This window comes from Hyperolius riggenbachi, chromosome 10 (genome assembly GCF_040937935.1).
Source record: "Hyperolius riggenbachi isolate aHypRig1 chromosome 10, aHypRig1.pri, whole genome shotgun sequence".
NCBI lineage: Eukaryota > Metazoa > Chordata > Amphibia > Anura > Hyperoliidae > Hyperolius > Hyperolius riggenbachi.
In genome coordinates, this window is record NC_090655.1 from 258,219,644 (window position 1) to 258,230,822 (window position 11,179).

Genomic DNA, 11,179 nt, shown 5'->3' on the forward strand with positions numbered 1-11,179 from the left:
AGTCGTTTGAAACGATCGTTCCCCAATCATTTCAAACGATGATCGTTTAAAAAAAAGCAGCCAACGACTATTAAGTCTAACGACGGACGAGTTAGATCATTAAAAACGAACTATCTAGCTTGGCGGATTTTTTCCAACGACGATCGTTTGCATAAGTAGTACATCGTTGGAAACGGTCGTTCGTACTAGGCTTGACATGCGCATTTCACTATTTCTCCATGGAACTTTTCATTTTTATGCGCAGGCGCAATAGTTGCTTTTACGTGATGTAACGTTCGTTCTAACGATCTGATCGTTACACACCTTTTAAAACTAACTTTACTTAGGTCGTTCTTTCATCAATTAAAAGTTCGTTCGTCGTTGACAACAAACGATCGTTGTCGCATGTGTGTACGTAGCTTTACAAAACTCAGCTGATCAAACTCATCACATGCTTTTACATGAATTCTCCTAGGCCAGGTCATCCCTAATTATTATTCTCTGTCTGGCCTGGTGCACACCAAAACCCGCTAGCAGATTTTTAAACGCTTTTTCTTATTTTTCTGTAGCGTTTCAGCTAGCACTTTGTGGTTTTGTGAAGCGTTTTTGGTGTAGTAGATTTCATATATTGTTACAGTAAAGCTGTTACTGAACAGCTTCTGTAACAAAAACGCGTGCAAAACCGCTCTGAACTGCCGTTTTTCAGAGCGGTTTGTGTTTTTTCTATACTTTACATTGGAGGCAGAAACGCCTCCGCAATCCAAAAAATGCCTCACCCCGGGAGTATGTGTTTCAGCAAAACGCCTCCTGCTCTGGTGTGAACCACCCCATTGAGATACATTGACCAAGCGTATCTGCAGCCACAAGCGGCTGCAAAAACGCCACAAAAACCCGCTTGGTGTGCACCAGCCCTCACTGAACAAAACTCTCATCTACAGATCCAGATAATACTGGGCAGGTAACCAGCGAATGATTACAGATTGCAGCAAAGACTGAGCCTGAAATCATATGCAAGATGTACAGTATATTAAATTGACATGAAAATACAATGTGCGCACCAAACCCCAGTAAATCTATCTTATCAATCTATCTATACACACGGTAAATATAAATAAACAACCAGTGCAGTACAGAAGTAAGCAGGGAAAGAACAAGGTGAAGACAGAATAAAAGGTTCAGCAACAAGAGAGCAAGGCTCGGGTGAAAGGTCAGGAGCAGATCCAGGATTTTCAGGGACTCAGGTCAAGCAGCACAAAGTTAAGGGCCCTGCTGAGTTTGCTGACACACGCTCGGGTCCACCTCCCCCTCCTGTCACCTATGAGTACAATTTATGCTATTTATATTGTATTTGTATTTCTGGTTGCATTTATTGGTTATGCTGCCAGCTGGGAAACATGGTTTTTCTGGTTATAGAAGGTCTGATGTCACACTGCTACTGCAGTCGGGGGTGCCATGGCTGGAGCCAGTAATAGGGGTGCGGGAGGGCACCCCTGTGTATCCCCCACACAGGAGGAAACAGGTGACATACATCCATTTGTTACTATTCTGGCCACAGGTAAGAAGTAAAGAACAGGAACACATGTTACAGGGTAAACCTGCTTTGCGTTGCCCTAATCTGCTGCATGATGATGCTAAAGCAATGAAAGGCAATGGAGCTTTTCACACTTGCAGCTTGATTCACTAAACTGTGATAACTCATATCATGGCCGTTTTCAAGTGCGTTCTTGTGCGATTGAGAATGTTCGACAATTTGTGTTTTCGCGCAAAATCTCGATATGAGTTATCACGGTGTAGTGAATCAAGCCCTTGATACGGTATGAGGTGGTGCAAAGGCTGCAGCGCATTACCGCAAGCACTGTGCTTCCTGCTGAGCCTAGTGTAAACAACACAGCGTGGTGCTTTGTGGCATACATGCGTGGCTCAACAGGAATCCCATTGACGTACTTCCTGCCCAGCAAGCAGTACATCACTGAGCGGGGCGAAGCTATGCATATGACCCTACCAGCACACTCTGCTCAGCAGGGTGCACATCACGGAGCAGAGGGTGGTGCTATGCATATGACCCTGCCAGCACACTCTGCCTAGCATGGAGTACGTCACTAAATGGGGCGGAGATATGGATATGACCCTACCAGCGCACTCTGCCCAGCATGGAGTACGTCATTGAGCGGGGCGGAGATATGCATATGACCCTACCAGAGCACTCTGCCCAGCATGGAGTATGTCATTGAATGGGGCGGAGCTATGGATATGACCCTGTTGGCGCACTCTGCCCAGCAAGGAGTACGTCACAGAGGGGGGTGGTGCTAGGTGCTATGCATATGACCCTGCCAGTGCACTCTGGCCAGCAGGGAGTACATCACTGAGTGGGGGCAGCACTATGCATATGACACTGCCACCGGACTCTGTCTAGCAGGGAGTACGTCACTGAGTGGGAGCGGAGCTATGCATATGATCCTGTCGGCTCACTCTTCCCAACAGGGGGTATGTCACTGATCGGGATAGAGCTACGCATATGACCCCCCCCCCCCCCCCCGCAGCACCCATTCCCATGCACGCCTCCAAGACTTCTCAAGAGCTGCTCCAACACTATGGAACTTCCTACATCCACCCATTAGGGCAGCCCCCTCCTTCAACATCTTCAAGAAGGCCCTCAAAACTCACCTTTTCACTCTGGCCTACCACCCCTCACAAGTGCTCTAAACCCGCAGCTGAACTCTGGTCTCTACCTTTTGTGTCCCTACCTCTCCCTCTAGAGTGTAAGCCTTCGAGCAGGGTTCTTCTCCTTTTGTGTCCTACCTGATCATGCACCTCCATTACTGTGCACCCATGCTATGTATTTGAGTGAACTCCACTTGCCTAATCTCTATGCTCCAATCCAGTGACTAAGCATTCCCTTGTACTCATACTGTGCCGCGTGATCTGGTTTTTCTTGTTTTCCTTTATTGCTGTATGTCACCCCTAAATATTGTCTGTAACCTAAACTAATGTCCAGTGCTACGTAATATGTTGGTGCTTTATAAATACAATAAATAAATAAATATGACCCTGCCAGCACACTCTGCTCAGCAGGGAGTACATCACTGAGCGGGGGTGGCGCTATACATATGACCTGGCCTGCTAGCGCACTCTGCCCAGCAGGGAGTACATCACTGAGCGGGGGCGGCACTATGCATATGACCCTGCCACCGCACTCTGCCCAGCAGGGAGTAAGTCACCGAGTGGGGAGTGGAGCTATTCATATGACCCTGTCGGCGCACTCTGCCTAGCAGGGAGTACGTCACTGATTGGGGTGGAGCTATGCATATGACCGTCAGCGCACTCTGCCCAGCAGAGAGTAAGTCACTAAGAGGGGGCGGCACTATGCATATGACCCTGCCACTGCACTCTACCCAGCAGGGAGTACGTCACTGAGCGAGACGGAGCTATTCATATGACCCTGTCTGCGCACTCTACCCAGCATGTAGTACGTCACCGAGCGGGGCGGAGCTATGCATATGACCCTGCCACTGCACTCTGCCCAGCAGGGAGTACGTCATTGAGTGGGGCGGAGCTATGGATATGACCCTGTCGGCACACTCTGCCCAGCAGGGAATACGTCACTGAGCGGGGCGGAGCTATGCATATGACCCTGTCGGCACATTCTGCCCAGCAGGGAGTACGTCGCTGAGTGGGAAGCCGCGATATGTATATGACCCTGTCACCGCACTCTGTCACAGGGTGATATGTTTGTCATTTTTAGATGTAAAACCGGCCTCAGACACTATGGAATATACCAGCAGAACAATTTTCACAGAAATTATTAAGATTAATCTGACACACATTCTGGGGAGTTGTAAGAGTTTAGTCTTCTAGTGGATGAGACCTGAATGGCAATGTGGCACAGTAGGACAGGATTGGCGGAGGTTTGTCACACCTACTAAATGCCCACTATCTACTTTCTCCCCCTCCCACAAATACCTTTATCAGAATCAGAGATCTCTGGTGATTGGCATTACTATTATTTATTGTATTAAAAAGCACCAACATATTACGCAGCGCTGGACATAAATAGGGATACATACAATGTAAACAAGTGGTGACAGACAGAGAGGTAGCACACAGTTATACAACATAGCACAAGGTTATCCATACACACAGGGTATAAGATGCATGATCATATGATTTTACTGAGACCCAGCAAATCAAGTCTGAGTTAGTCCATGAGAAGGGTGACATAGCTGGGGTTGCAAGATCAAGAAGGACACACTAAGGGGGGTGGGGGGGGGGTTGGGTGACCCTGCTAAACGCTTACAATCTAAAGGGTGGGGGAGAGGCACATAAGGTAGGACTGTGGAAAAGGTGCTCGGCTTAGAGAGTTAAAGTGCGGTAGAAGGGGGGGTAGGTCATTTTAAAGAAATGTGTTTTGAGGGCTTGCTTGAAGGTGTTGAAGGAAGGAGTGAGTCTAAAGGGGGTGGGAGGGAGGGGGTGGCTTTTGAGAAGTCCTGTAGGTGTGCATGGGAGTAAGAAATGCGTGGGTTGGTCAGGCGGAAATCATTGGAGGACCAGAGGGGGTGGGCAGGTATATATCTGTGGACAAGCTCAGAAATGTAGGTTGGGCAGGTCTTGTGCACAGATTTGTAGGTAAGGCACGGAATCCTAAATCTGATCCTGAAGCAGATAGGAGGCCAGTGTAGGACTTCTCAGAGGGGAGATGTGGAAGCAGAGTGGTGGGAAGAATGGATGAGTCTAGCTGCCTCACCGATGACTGATTTAAGGGCGCAATGCATTTCAAGGGGATGCAGACAGTAGGGAAAGTAGGGAAATAGTTAAGACGGGAGATAATGAGGTCATGGGATGAGAAGCTTGGTAGTGTCTGGAATCAAAAAGAGGCAGATTTTGGAGATGTTGCAAAGGTGGAAATTGCAGGCTCTTGTAACATTTCGGATGTGGGGGCTGAAGGAGAGGGCAGAGGCTATGATGGCGTCCAAGAAGTGGGCCTGGGATGTAGGGTGGGTGAAAGTGCTGAATATCCAGGAGGGTTGGTGCAGCATGGGGGTGGAAAATGAGGAGCTCAGTCTTATCCAAGTTCAGCTTCAGGAACCTAGCTGACATCCAGGAGGAGATGGTTTAGAGGCAAGAGGAGACTTGTCCATGGTGGAGGGAGAGAGATTGGGGATGTGGAGATAGATTTGGGTATCATCGGCATATAAGTTGTATTTGAAGCCCAGGGAGGACATGACTTTGCCTAAGAAGGAGATGTAATTTGAGGACAGTAGGGGGCCCAGAACAAAGCCCTGGGGGACTCCAACCGAGATGGGGATGGGCGTTGAGGAGGAACCATTGAAAGCGGTGGTGAAGAGGTTATCAGAGAGGTATGAGGAGATCCAGGTCAGGGCACTGTCGCAAATCCCTAAAGACTGTAGGGATAGAAGGAGGAGGGGATGGTAAACTGTATCAAGTGCTGAGGAAAGGTCAATGAGTAGCAGGATGGCTTTGGCAAGGGTAAAGTAATTTACTACTTTGAGAGCTATTTCTGTTGAGTGGGCAGGATGGAATCCAGATTGTAGGGGGTCGAGTAGTGAGTAGATGCTGAGGTAGTGGGTGATGCCTCGGTGGACCAGGCGTTCAAGGAGCTTTGAGGCAAAAGGGAGAAGGGAGATTGAGTGGTAGTTGGAGGGTAGGGATGGGTCAAGTGAGGGTCTTTTCAGCAAGGGAAGTACAGTGTCATCTTTAAAAGCTGAGAGGAAAGTGCTGGTGGAGAGGGAGAGGTTGAACCTTGTGAGGACCGGGGCAAGGTCAGGGAAGTGGGGGCGAAGGGAGGAGGTGCCAGGGTAGGTGGCAAGCAATAGATGCACTTCTTCAATGGATGCAGCAGTGAAGGAGGTGAGGGGGGGGGGTGCTTTGGAACAGTCTGGAATCTGGATGGAGGAGGAGGGGGGCAATGGGTTAGGCCTGGGAGGAGGAGGGGGGTTAGGGGGTGGGGCATAGCAGTGGCCTGGGGGAGGTGGAGGGGATTGAACAATGAAGATTTCACTTCGGATAGCTTTAATTTTACTGGTGAAGTGGGTGGCAAAGTCATTGGCTGAGAGGGTGGAGCTAGGGGGGAGTTTAGTTGGGAGTTAAAGGGGGTGAAGAGACATTGAGGGTTGGAGGCTTGAGTTTAAATCAGGGCTGCAAACTACTTTTGTTTAGCTTCTGATAGGGCAGATTGGTAGTGCAGAGCATTGATGTTACATTGAAAGTGAGGTGCGCCACTGCATTGTGGGATTTGTAGTTCTATGTAGGCCCATAGCACAGAGGCAGGCAATATAGGAAGGGCAGAAGTGAGGTCACAGCAGGGCTTCACCTGCCCTTTACATAGATGGAGGCTGAGAGAGGGGCACTCACGCAAAGACATTATATTCTTTCTCTAACACAAGGTTTCCCAACATGAAAGATCATAGGTATCCAGTACCCCCCTTTGTGAGTAACCTCATCTCAAGCACCCCCAGCCACTTATACATTTGTTAGGGACACCCCATATGGGGGTATAAATGCTTTGCAGACATTCCTTAGTGTTTTACATTAACTCAAATATTTGTTAAGGCTGATTTATCATTTTATTAACCGCCAAACATGCTGTAATAGATGTTCAAATACCCCCTAAATCTCAACCAAACCCCCCCCCCCTTCCTTCCAGGGGTACATGTACCACATGTTGGGCTTGATTCACTAAGACATATAGCATGCCTTATCAGAGTTAACACACCTTATCAGTGTAGCATAGCGAGTGCTACAAAGTTATGCCTGCTAATTGGCAATGACCAGAGCTCCACTCGTTCTGCCCTGAGTCCCTGGGGGTCCAATCACTTTAAAGAACATTATCCACGCACTTTGATTGGCCCAATAGGCTGCCTGTCATTTGAAAGGAAACTTGACAGGCAGCCTATTGGGCCAAAGTGCGGGGATAATGTCCTTTACAGTGATTGGACCCGCAGGGGCTCAGGGCAGGACGAGTGGAGCTCTCATCAGAATCAATTTATTTTCGCCAAGTAAGTTTGCACCTACAAGGAATTTGTCTTGGCAGTTGCTTAACAAACACAAACAAAAACAATACAAGGACAGACAGTGTGAATATTACAAGTTAAGGACATTATAAGTATAGTGGCAGTAAGCAATGTGAGAATTGTTCATGTTTAGTTCTGTGCTGATTACTTTCAGTCCTAGCAGCTCTAACGTGGTTCAGCATTAAGTATGGCTACCGCTTGAGGGAAAAGAGCTGTTCCTGTGTCTAGAGGTTTTGGTAGCGATTGACCGGAATCTACTCCTGAAGGCATGCACTGGAAGATGGAGTGAGCTGGGTGAGAGGGGTCGGAGGCAATTTTGGATGCTCTCTTTCTGCACCTGCTAGTGTAAAGATCCTGCAGGGAAGGTAAGCTACAGCCAATTATCCTTTCCGCTGATCGGATGATGCGCTGCAGCCTCCCCTTTTCTAATGCTGAGCAGGAGCCGAACCATACAGTCATAGATGTTATGGTGCGGATTCGATGATTGCAGTGTAGAACTGCACCATTAGATTTTGAGGTAGGCCAAACTTTTTCAGCTGCCACAGATGGTACATTCTCTGTTGTGCTTTCTTGACAATAGTGGCGGTGTTGTTGTCCCATTTTAAGTCGTTTGAGATCGTGGACCCAAGAAACTTGAAGGACTCTACTTGGGTTATTGTGGATCCATTTATGATTAAGGGGAGGTGCTGGGGGGGAGATCTCCTAAAGTCTATTATCATCGCCATGGTTTTGAGAGCATTTAGTTCCAAGTTGTTGCTGCTGCACCAGGAGGAAAGCTGTCCCACCACATGCCTGTATGCAGACTCATCACCGTTTTGAATGAGACCAACTACTGTTGTGTCGTCTGCAAACTTCAGAACCTTAACAGATGGATCTGTGGAGATGCAGTCATTGGTGTAAAGTGAGTACAGCAGTGGGGAAAGCACACAGCCCTGGGGTGCACCAGTACTGACTGTCAGAGAGCTTGATGTGAGTTTACCAAGTCTAACACGCTGTCTTCTGTCGGTTAAGAAGTCGTTTATCCATTTGCAGAAGGATTCAGGTATGTGTAGCTGGGAGAGCTTGCTGTGCAGCAGTGATGGAATTATGGTATTAAATGCAGAGCTGAAATCTATAAATAAAATCCTGGTGTAGGTTCCTGGGCTATCTAAATGCTGTAGTACATAATGCATACACATGTTCACGGCATCGTCTGCGGATCTGTTAGGCCTGTAGGCAAATTGCAAAGAGTCCAGCAGGGGATCTGTGATGGATTTCAGATAAGTCATTATCAGTTTTTCAAATGCTTTCATGACCAGTGATGTCAGGGCAACAGGCCTGTAATCATTTAAACATGTAGGTTTTTTTTTTTTTTTGAATTGGTACAATAGTTGCGCTTTTAAAACAGGCAGGAACAATTGAGAGTTCTAGAGATGCTTTGAATATGTCTGTAAATACAGGCGCTAATTGGTCGGCACAGAGATTCAAGCATTTCGCAGACACAGCGTCTGGTCCCATTGCTTTCCTGGTGTTTTGTTTTTTAAAGAGTCCATTTACATCTGATTGGCATATTGTTAGAGCATGCACATCTGGGGACAGGTCAATAGATTGTGTCTGGCCTCCTGTGTTTTGTAGTTGCTGAGGCACCGCAGGGGGTGGAGACGTTGGCTGGCAGGAAGAGTGTTCAGTTTGCCTGTGGCAGAGATGCAAATTGACTTGTTGTGTTTGGCAGGCATATAAGGCTGATAAGGCGTGTTAACTCTGATAAGGCATGTTAACTCTGATAAGGCATGTTACCTCTGATAAGGCATGCTATTTGTCTTAGTGAATCAAGCCCGTTGAGCCTTCACAGATGGCTGGGATAGCAGAAGTGCCTCAGCAGCACACACTGTCCCTGTAACAGCCAGGGAGTCCCTGGAAGTAACAGCCACTGCCAGACATCTGCCCCTGCTGCCTCCAGCATGTCCCGGCTGTTACAGGCACAGTGTGGGCTGCTGAGGCTCTGCACTTCTGCTATCTCAGCCATCTGCCTCCGCTGCCTCCAGCATGTCCCGGCTGTTACAGGCACAGTGTGTGCTGCTGAGGCACTTCTGCTATCCCAGCCATCTGCCCCTGCTGCCTCCAGCATGTCCCGGCTGTTACAGGCAGTGTGTGCTGCTGGGGCTCTGCACTTCTGCTATCCCAGCCATCTGCCCCTGCTGCCTCCAGCATGTCCCAGCTGTTACAGGCACAGTGTGTGCTGCTGAGGCACTTCTGCTATCCCAGCCATCTGCCCCTGCTGCCTCCAGCATGTCCCGGCTGTTACAGGCACAGTGTGTGCTGCTGAAGCTCTGCACTTCTGCTATCCCAGCCATCTGCCCCCAGCATTTCCCAGCTGTTACAGGGACAGTTTGTGCTGCTGAGGCTCTGCACTTCTGCTATCCCAGCCATCTGCCGCTGCTGCCTCCAGCATGTCCCGGCTGTTACAGGCACAGCGTGTGCTGCTGAGGCTCTGCACTTCTGCTATCCCAGCCATCTGCCCCTGCGGCCCCCAGCATGTGCCGGCTGTTACAGGCGCAGTGTGTGCTGCTGAGGCTCTGTATTTCTGCTATCCCAGCCATCTGCCCCTGCTGCCTCCAGCATGTCCCGGCTGTTACAGGCACAGTGTGTGCTGCTGAGGCTCTGTACTTCTGCTATCCCAGCCATCTGCCCCTGCTGCCTCCAGCATGTCCCGGCTGTTACAGGCACAGTGTGTGCTGCTGAGGCTCTGTACTTCTGCTATCCCAGCCATCTGCCCCTGCTGCCTCCAGCATGTCCCGGCTGTTACAGGCACAGTGTGTGCTGCTGAGGCTCTGCACTTCTGCTATCCCAGCCATCTGCCCCTGCTGCCTCCAGCATGTCCTGGCTGTTACAGGCACAGTGTGTGCTGCTGAGGCTTTGCACTTCTGCTATCCCAGCCATCTTCCCCTGCAGCCTCCAGCATGTCCTGGCTGTTACAGGCAGTGTGTGCTGCTGAGGCTTTGCACTTCTGCTATCCCAGCCATCTGCCCCTGCTGCCTCCAGCATGTCCCGGCTGTTACAGGCACAGTGTGTGCTGCTGAGGCTCTGCACTTCTGCTATCCCAGCCATCTGTTATGGTGAGAGGCCCCTTGTTGTGTCACACCTGTCCCCTTAGAGCTCTCCAGTCTTCACAGAGGGGTCTTGTGTTCTCTCTGGCCTTGTGGCTGCTCTGCTGAGTTCCTCTGTACTCTATACCTACACAAGGGCAGCACCCCATCCCCCTGCAGTGTAATGCTGGGAATACATCCTGAGATCTTTTGGCAGATAGATGGTTCGATAAATAATTTCCGGCAGGTCCGATCTTATTTTCGATCATTTTTCTGATCGATTTTTCATAGAAGTGAATGGGAATTGATCAGAAAAACAATCGGATAGTAAATCTGCTGAAAAATCTCATTGTGTATTCCCAGCATAAAAAGCAGTGTGCTTATCTCAAACTAGATAACGCCATTGAAGCTGCTAATTAATTATTTACAATAATGCAGTTTATTAAAGTAAATCTAATTGATGCCGTTAATAGTACATCTGACATTACATGCAGAGGAACAAAAACAGAACATTGTGGAAAACAAAATACAGTATAATCAACCAGTCTCTCCATCACACACACTGTGTTTATATACACATTATATATAGGCAGACACACTATTATATACAAACACATATACACACTTTTTCTTTGCGCAATTCAATCTTTCTGTATTCGTGATGAGTGAAAATGCCTCTGACATTTTTGAAGAAAAAGACATTGAAAATACAATTGTTCCACGAATTTACCGTCTAGCGAATACATTAAAGTCAATGCCGCCGACTTAAAGAGGAACTGTAACGTCAAAACGTCCCCTGGGGGGGTACTCACCTCGGGTGGGGGAAGCCTCCGGATCCTAATGAGGCTTCCCACGCCGTCCTCTGTCCCACGGGGGTCTCGTTGCAGCCCTCCGTGCAGCGGTGACGTCAATATTTACCTTCCCGGCTCCTGCGCAGGCGCTCTGACGGCTGTCGGCTCCGAAGTAGGCGGAAATACCCGATCGCTGTCGGGTCTGCTCTACTGCGCAGGCGCAAGTTTCCGGCGCCTGCGCAGTAGAGCGGACCCGAATGAGATCGGGTATTTCCGTCTATTTCAGTGCCGAAAGTCGCCACAGCGCCCCCGCAGG

At 48.9% G+C, this 11,179-nt stretch overlaps 1 protein-coding gene across 1 annotated transcript in view; it reads right to left on the reverse strand.

Annotated features, from left to right (window-relative positions):
- The window catches only part of LOC137537127 (uncharacterized), a 627,974-nt gene that overhangs the window by 243,023 nt on the left and 373,772 nt on the right, over positions 1 to 11,179 (reverse strand). The gene's annotated exons all lie outside the window — the stretch shown is intronic.